The sequence below is a fragment of the Nuphar pumila genome, chromosome 4, assembly GCF_984573655.1.
Source record: "Nuphar pumila chromosome 4, dmNupPumi1.hap1.1, whole genome shotgun sequence".
NCBI lineage: Eukaryota > Viridiplantae > Streptophyta > Magnoliopsida > Nymphaeales > Nymphaeaceae > Nuphar > Nuphar pumila.
Genome location: NC_143252.1, coordinates 27647061 through 27655445, shown reverse-complemented (window position 1 = coordinate 27655445; position 8385 = coordinate 27647061). Strand labels below are relative to the sequence as shown.

The 8385-nt window shown below is 38.6% G+C and overlaps 1 pseudogene; it reads right to left on the bottom strand.

Annotated features, from left to right (window-relative positions):
- Positions 1 to 230: 230 nt before the first annotated feature.
- The window catches only part of LOC149839737 (uncharacterized), a 26423-nt pseudogene continuing 18268 nt past the window's right edge, over positions 231 to 8385 (bottom strand).

The following is an 8385-nucleotide window of genomic DNA, read 5'->3' as shown; positions in this document are numbered from 1 at the left end:
TGTAGCATTATAGTGTTACTAGCATCAAAATGTTCAAAATAGAAAAGTGACATTTGTCTTAGGTTTTGAACAACTGTAAAAAGAAAAATGGTAGTCCATCATCAACATTAATGCTTCATGAAATATGAGTAAAACTGCAGTCATCAAATTGAACCGGTCCATATTATAATATATTCAGCTCCAAGATAAAAAAAAAATATCCTAACATGAACACTAGCTTTAGATGAAAATCAAACTAACATAGTTCCATTATTTTCATAAATAAAAAACCTGTACAGCATCTGGTGCTTATAAACCTCACCAGGTTTTACAATCTGAGAGGGGAAATTGGGATCGTTGATAGAGTCAAGAAACCCTTGTGTTTCCAAGCAAAGTCCATCACACTCTATAAGTGTATCCACCTTTTCCCATAACATCCTTTAATTTGTTGGTAGTGTAAAACTACAATCCTTAGGCAGTGGTCCATAGCTCCAATACCCTACCCGACCTCAGGTCATGAACAATCACTGCCCGTCATAGTCCATGTCTATTGAGACGTGAGTCTAGCAGAGAGAATTTAATGTGGAGAATCGGAGGAGTATACACATGGTATAACACATATGTGAAGGAATAGAGTCACATACCTGTCCCTGCCATTGCGCTGATGTGAGAGACAAACGATTTCCTCAGTCGAACTGCTCCTATTGATAAGTACATGCCTTTAAGCAGTGGGTGAGAAGGGACCGATCTTTGTAAGCCTTCAAATTTCACACATATACCACTGCCCATCATGTGGTATATATAGGTATCCAAGGGATACCTTCGAAAGGTCACCATGCATCATACCAAAAGGTATGATGCATGGGAAGAGACACATACAAAGGGACACTTTATTGCCCAACATTCTCTCACTTAACCCGAGTACGTGACAGTTCATGTGGATAGGTCTTAAGTCCACTTTATCAGTCCAAATGTATTGTTATGCTAAACTCTTAAACTTTATAAGCAAACTTGATGCTTAACCAACAAAAGAAAGAAAGAGAGAATCATATCTTTATTACCAAAATGTGATCACATAAAAGTCAGTGTACATGATTATAGGGTTTCAAACAAGCTCATCCTCTTAACATGTTCAACATATAATCCCGGGGCCAAACCCTTAGTAAGAGGATCAACTATCATTTTCTTAGTCCTTATGTTATCAATATACACCAAAAAATTCTTTGTTCACTCCTTTACAACAAAATGCTTCAACTCCATATGCTTACAAGACATAGTACTTTTGTTGTTATTGGAGAAGGATACAACAACTTCATTATCACAAAATTCTTTCAGTGGTCTCTCAATGGATTCAACCACCTAAAGTCCTGAGATGAAGTTTCGCAACCAAATGGCCTGTGAAGTTGTCTCGAATAGAGCTATGAACTTAGCCTCCATGGTGTGGGCAACAGTAGTGGACTGCTTTTCACTCCTCTAAGAAACCACACCACCAGTTAGCAGAAATATGTATCTTATGGTAGACTTTCTACTGTCAGGACAACCTTCTAGATTTGCATCTGAATAGTCAATAACCTCAAGGTGGTTCATCTTTTTATAGGTTAACATATAGTCATTTGTCCCTTGCAGATAGCATATGACTTTCTTAGCAGCCTTCCAGTGAGTTAGACCCGAATTCGACTTAAATCTGCCAAGAACCTTGACTGCAAATGATATGTCAGGGTGAGTGCATGTCTGAGTGTACTGCAAGTTGCCGACCACTGATGCATATGGTATTAGGGTCATCTGTCATTTTTTTTCTTTAGTCTGTGGGCAATCCTTAAGGCTCAATTTATTCCCTTTTAATATGGGTGCCGTAGTAGGAGCACAATGCTTCATCCCATATCTTTTGACAACTTTATTAATATAAGTTTTACCTAGTACTCCTTTAGATCTATCTCGACGGATCTCAATGTTGAGAACATAGGCACCCTCTCCAAAGTCTTTTATTTCAAAATGAAAAGATAAAAATTGTTTGGTTTTTGTCAGCATATCCTTATCGTTGGTTGCAAGTAAGATATCATCCACATAAAGTACCAGAATTGTGAACTTACTCCCACTTGTCTTGAGGTATACACATCGATCAACGATGTTCTCTGTGAATCCAAAAGTCAAAATGACTTTGATGAACTTTGTATATCATTGATGAGAGGCATGTTTAAGTCCATATATTGACTTTTTCAACTTGCAAACCAAATGGTCTGACTTACCTTTATAGAAACTCAAAGGTTGATCTATGTATACCTCTTCACTTAATTCACCATTTAGAAAAGTTGTTTTTTCATCCATTTGGTGTAGCTCTAGATCAAAATGAGCTACTAGGGCAAAAATAATTCTCATCGACTCCTTAGTTGAGATAGGAGAAAATGTCTCATTGTAGTCAATGCCCTCTATTTGAGCGAAACATTTAGCAACCAGCCTTGCCTTATACTTTTTGATATTACCTTTAGAGTCTCTTTTGGTCTTGAAGACCCACTTGCACCCTACGGGCTTTTGACAAGATCTCATACTTGGTTTTTGGCCATAGAGTCTAGCTCTTCTTTCATGGCCTTTATCCAAGATGAAGATTGCTCACACTCAACAACTTTCTTAAAAGAAGAAGAATCATCAATATCTATGAAATCATTGGGCGCTTGTAGATATTCCACATAATCTAGATGGATAGCTGATCTTTTAATTATTGTGGATCTCTTGATAGGTGAACCAAATTGATCAACTCGTGGATGCACTTCAACATGATCCACAAATCGTTCTTCTTGAGTTAGTGCATCACTAATTGGATCGACTTCTGTTTCATCATTCGATTGAATAATGAAAGAAAGTTTTAAATTTTCAGGCGGAGTAACTTTAGCCTGAATTTCCTCAAAAGAGAGGTTTTGCAATGCATTTATACCAACTGAACCATTTTCTAAAAATCTAACTTTATCTGTTTCTATTATTTGTGGTGTACGAGATGGATAATAAAACCTGAAACCTTTTGACCTTTCTGGATAACCAATGAAAAAAACATTGATTGTTCTGAGGTCAAAAGCCTTGATGTGAGAATTATATAATTTTGCTTCTGTAGGACAGCCCCATATGTGCATGTAACTTAGACATGGTTTCCTACCTGTCCACAACTCATAAGGTATTATTGTTATGGCCTTAGTAGGAACCTTATTTAAGACATGCACGATTGTTCGCAGAGCTTCACCCCACAGGGTGATGGGAAGGGTTGAGTAGTTCAACATTGCATGTACCATTTTTTTAAGCATGTGATTTCTTCTTTCAGCTACACCATTCTAGTATGCACTTCCCGCATGGTGTACTAAGAGACTATTTCTTCCTTTATAATAAATCGCGCTAATGGTCCTTCCTAATGTCCCATCTCAGTGAAATGCCCATAGTACTCGCCACCTCGATCTGATCTTACTATTTTTATTACGTCTCTTGTTTGTTTCTTTTCTTCTTTCTTGAAGTCTTTAAAAACATTATAGACTTCAGATTTTTCAAATAACAAGTAGAGATACATGTACCATGAGTAATCATCAATGAAGGTGACGAAGTACATTTCTCCTGTATGGCAAGGAGAGAAGGGTTCACATACATCTCTATGAACAATTTCCAACTTGTGGTTGCTCCTTTTGGATTGCATAAAGGCCAAGTAAACCAAACATAGTTTCTTAACTGTAAAATCAATGAATTTAAGAATCCCTTCTTTCACAAGTCGTTGGATCCTATCTTTAGAGATATGACCCAAACGACGATGCTAGAGCATATAGGATTGTTCATCTAATAAGCCACGTTTATTGCTAATCAACACATTTTTCGAGAAAAGGGTTTCACAAATTTGGATATTAGTTTCCTGACGATATAATCTGTCATATGCATTTATAGAACCAACAATAAATGAATTCTTATAAATAGTCATTTTTGAATTTTCAAATTTAAAACAATATCCAATGAAATCCAGTTTTGATACAGAAATGAGGTTTTTGTTGTATGTTGGTACATAAAATGTATCAAATAAGTCCAAAAATAAACTCATTTCTCAAAATCACTATGTAGGTTCTAACAACCTTAACATGTGAGCACATCTTGTTTCCTAAGAAGATGCTCATTTTATGATCCATTGGATCCCTTTTGTTCAGGAAGACTTGCAAGGTCTTGGCAATATGGACAGTGGCACCCGAATCAATCCACCAATTATTAGTTGGAATGTTGATCAAATTACATTCATGAGAAACGAATGACAAATTACCTTTCTTTGCCAACCATTTATTGTGCCTCATGCAGTTTGCCTTTAAATGTCCATTCTTCTTGCCGAAAAAGCACTTGATAGAAGATTTTTCATGGGACTTGGCGCTTGACCCATTGGACACAGATGCATTTGAGTTTCTCTTTGCCTTTTTCATAATGGCATTCTTCTTTGGTCCATGCTTTTTGTAACTTTTATGAGAAGATACATGAGCACCATGTATCTTCTCTCCTTTCAGTCTCTCTTCTTCCTCAACACACTTAGACATCAAGTCATTGAATGCCCATTTGTCATTATGAGTGTTGTAAGAGATCTTAAAATGTCAATATTCACTAGATAGAGAAGTCATTATTAAGTGGACCAGGAAGGAATCAGATATGTTGACCTTCATGTCATTCAATTGAGTTGTTATATTTCTTATTTCTACAATGTGTTGCAGGATGTTCCCCCCACCAGTATATTTCATAGATATTAACCTTGTCATCAAGGTGCTAGCCATTGCTTTATGTGAACTGACAAATTGTGCCTCTATAGCTTTTAGAAATTCTTTTACTGTACTACATGTGGGTAGGGATGGCAGTGGACCGGGGGAAAGCGGGGCCCCGCTCCACCTTGCCCCGTTAGGACCGGGGATGAAGGGTATGAAACGGGGATGGAGGCAGGGACGAAGGTTAAAATCCATCCCCATCCTGGGGTGGAGGCGGGGATGGACGTGCACTTTTCCCCGTCCCTGCCACGATCCCCGCCTCATCCCCATCCCAACCCCGCCCCGACCACTTTTCCTCGCAATATCCCCGCCCTGCCTCGCCTCATCCTCGTTTGAATCGGGGATGGAGGACATGAAACGGGGATGAAGGTGGGGGTGGAGGATAAAATCCATCCCCGCTGGGGAGGCAAGGCGGGGTGCAGGATAAAATTTTGAGGCGGGGCGGGGGTGGAGACCTTGTCCCCCGCCCCGCCCCACTGCCATCCCTACATGTGGGTATGATGCTCCTAATATTCTTAGTCACACGAGACTGCAAAAACAGTAGGCTAAGTTTATTTGACCGCTCTCACTTATCAAAATCATTTTTTTGTTCAGTTGTGCTATTGTTAGTCAACGGTGCAGGCTCAGGCTTGCGCAAGGCTAAATCTATATCCATATAACTTAATGTGAATTATACATTTTCCTTTCAATCACTAAAATTTAATCTATCTAGAAATGGAATATGACTTGAACCATCAGGAACCACAAAATTGGACACTGTAATGACAAAAAAGACATTCATAAATATTCATGCACATTCGAGATTTGAAAAAGTAAATAAAATAATGAGACATCTTTATCATTTACACTTTTCTAGGAAAGTGCTAGGGGTCATTATGGTCCCACTTTGGTGAGTACCCATAACACGCAAATGCACTTCGCCTCCCACTATTTGATAAAACTGAAAAAACATGTAGCCAGAGACAAGTCGATATGGCACCTTTGGGTGCTACATGTTTCATGTGCTGGGATACACTCTTTTCATTTTATTCTGCTAGACTTTGAACATGACATCACTGCTTTTGGGTAGTTCATCATTTCATTAAGTCTAACACAATTCCAATATTGACTCATTCCATTATTGGTACATAATAACTTAATTAAGCATACATTTGACTACTTTGGTGATTACAAATGCATCTTAATCAAAATTCAAATGTCATACTTTATGTCAATATTGTTCATATGATGCATAAAAATACATATTTCTAAAATATAAATAAAACATCATGCATCATAACACAATGTGTGTAAAATAAACTAGTGTTATACATGGAATGTGCTTAAAACTCCTTAATTGATTCTAAAATTGAATGAATCAATCACAATGATACTCCAAAACAGTCCAAGAAAGTCCAAAAACCATTGAACTGACACAAAAAACATTCAAACCGATCATTTTATTCATAAAAAGTATTCAAAAACATGATGAACCAGTGAAAGTGGCCTTTGAATCAGTCAGAAAAGCAGTGAACCAATCCAGAAAACCCCTGAATCAGTTTGAAAAGGCTTTGAATCGGTCCAAAATACAATGAATCAGACCGAAACAGACAGAACTGGTCCCAGAAAACACTAAACCGGCCCTCAAACTGGTTTTGTACTGCCTGAACCTGTCCCAGAACTCAAAGAATAGAACTGAAAACAGGTAGAACCGGTTCCAGAACCTAATGAACCAGTTTTGGAACCGATTTGTCCAATTTCAGATAGATTTGTTCTGGACTGATTTGTTCTCCTCCTGTCCGGAACGAGAACTGGATTCGGTCGGGTCGGGTTCAATGATAAACAATACCCGAGATCCGAAACAGTAAATGAATTCCAGTACCAGGTCTAAAAATGGGTATTACTCGGGCTCCCATGATCTGATACCTGATGGATCTGAGTAACATATCCGAATCCAAAAAATTCAAGGACCTAGGATCCAAAAACCAAATGGATCTAGGTCTTTGATTTGGATCTCAAAGTGCTCTACGGACCCAAGATCCATAAACTTAATGGATCTAGGTCGTTATGCTGGGTCAGTGACAGTGGCAGACCCGGATCTAGAAAACTTAATAGATCTGGGTTGTGGGTCCGATTCTTGCAACCTGAAGTAGACCCGGATCAAAAAATAGAAATGGATCTGAATTACAGGTTCAAGACTCGAACCCTGCCACGGGCCAGGTCAGGATCCCCCCAGATCGGGTCTACAAACTCCAGACCCGATCCAAAGTTATTTTATTTTTTTATTTCTTGAAACTTCTAAGAGAGAGAAAAGGGGAAATGGTGGGCGACAGATAATAGATCCCGGTGGTAAAATCCTTCCCTGCAGTCCCGGTGGTAAAATCCTTCCCTTCTAAGATTTTTTTTAAAGCAGTATCCCGGTGACGACAGATAATAGATGTTGTCGGTCGGGAGAAGGGAAACGGAAAGTGAAAGATCTGAGTCGAGTCGCCAACTCAGGTCTTGAACTGAAATGGTTTGGTTCCCAAGATGAGCGATCTGACCTGGTTTAGTAGAATCGAGTCTCTGTTTGAGTCGGTTCCAACTGAATCTGACTCAGATCCAAAAGAATTCGAGTCAGAATCGGTTCCAAAAAATGACCCAATAAAAAACATGTTGGTTCCTGTTTTCTCTCTCTTTTTGTTTTAAACATAAATATAGAGTGGGAAAAAACAGGGTCAATGGAAAAATAGTATGGAAGAACTAGTGCTCTGATACCATAATGTGGAGAATCGAAGGAATATACACATGGTATAACACATATATGAAGGGATAGGGCCACATATCTGTCCCTTCCGTTGCGATGATGTGAGACACAGACAATCTCCTCAGCTGAACTACTCATATTGATGAGTACAGGTCTTTAAGCCGTGGGTGAGCAGAGACTGATCTCTGTAAGCCTTCAAATTCCACACCCACACCACTGCCCATCATGTGGTATATATAGGTATCCAAGGGATACCTTCGAAAGGGCACCATGCATCATACATATACCAAAAGATATGATGCATAGGAAAAGACACATACGAAGGGATACTTTATTTTCCAACATTTAAAGGATGTGGGGCATTAGTTGGTCTAGTTCAGCAAGGCAGAAAAAGTTAGTTAATCCATCAGTAAGAGTTCAAAAAGTTGGCACCAAAAGAATGTAACAATTGAATCCAGTAGGCAATCACTAATGCACTATACAAGTACAGGTGAAGTGCCTCAACCAAATCAGTTTTATGGGCATTAGCTAGTTGAATTAGGTAGCATGGGAATACCTCATGATTCCATATTAGGATCATCTAACACGATCAATTCTATGGGAAGTAGTTGTATTAGGTGGTATCCGAACACCTCGTGATTCCAGATTAGGATCATCTAACACATGCAAGGAAGTAAGGAAAGTCGCTTCAATAAACTTTAAACTGCACAAAAAAAAGCACATGATTGCTGAAAACAAAAAATCCAACCTTGTTCACCATCAAAACTGTGATAGGTGAAAGTTATGGCTGAGAATTCTCCATATGTCTTGCTTTTGACAGTCCAAAAGTCCTTGCTAAAACCCTGATGCCCACCTGACGTTATAGTGGAAAATCAAAGTCAATCAAACAGTGAGCGCATAAGGCAATTGATTATAGATAAA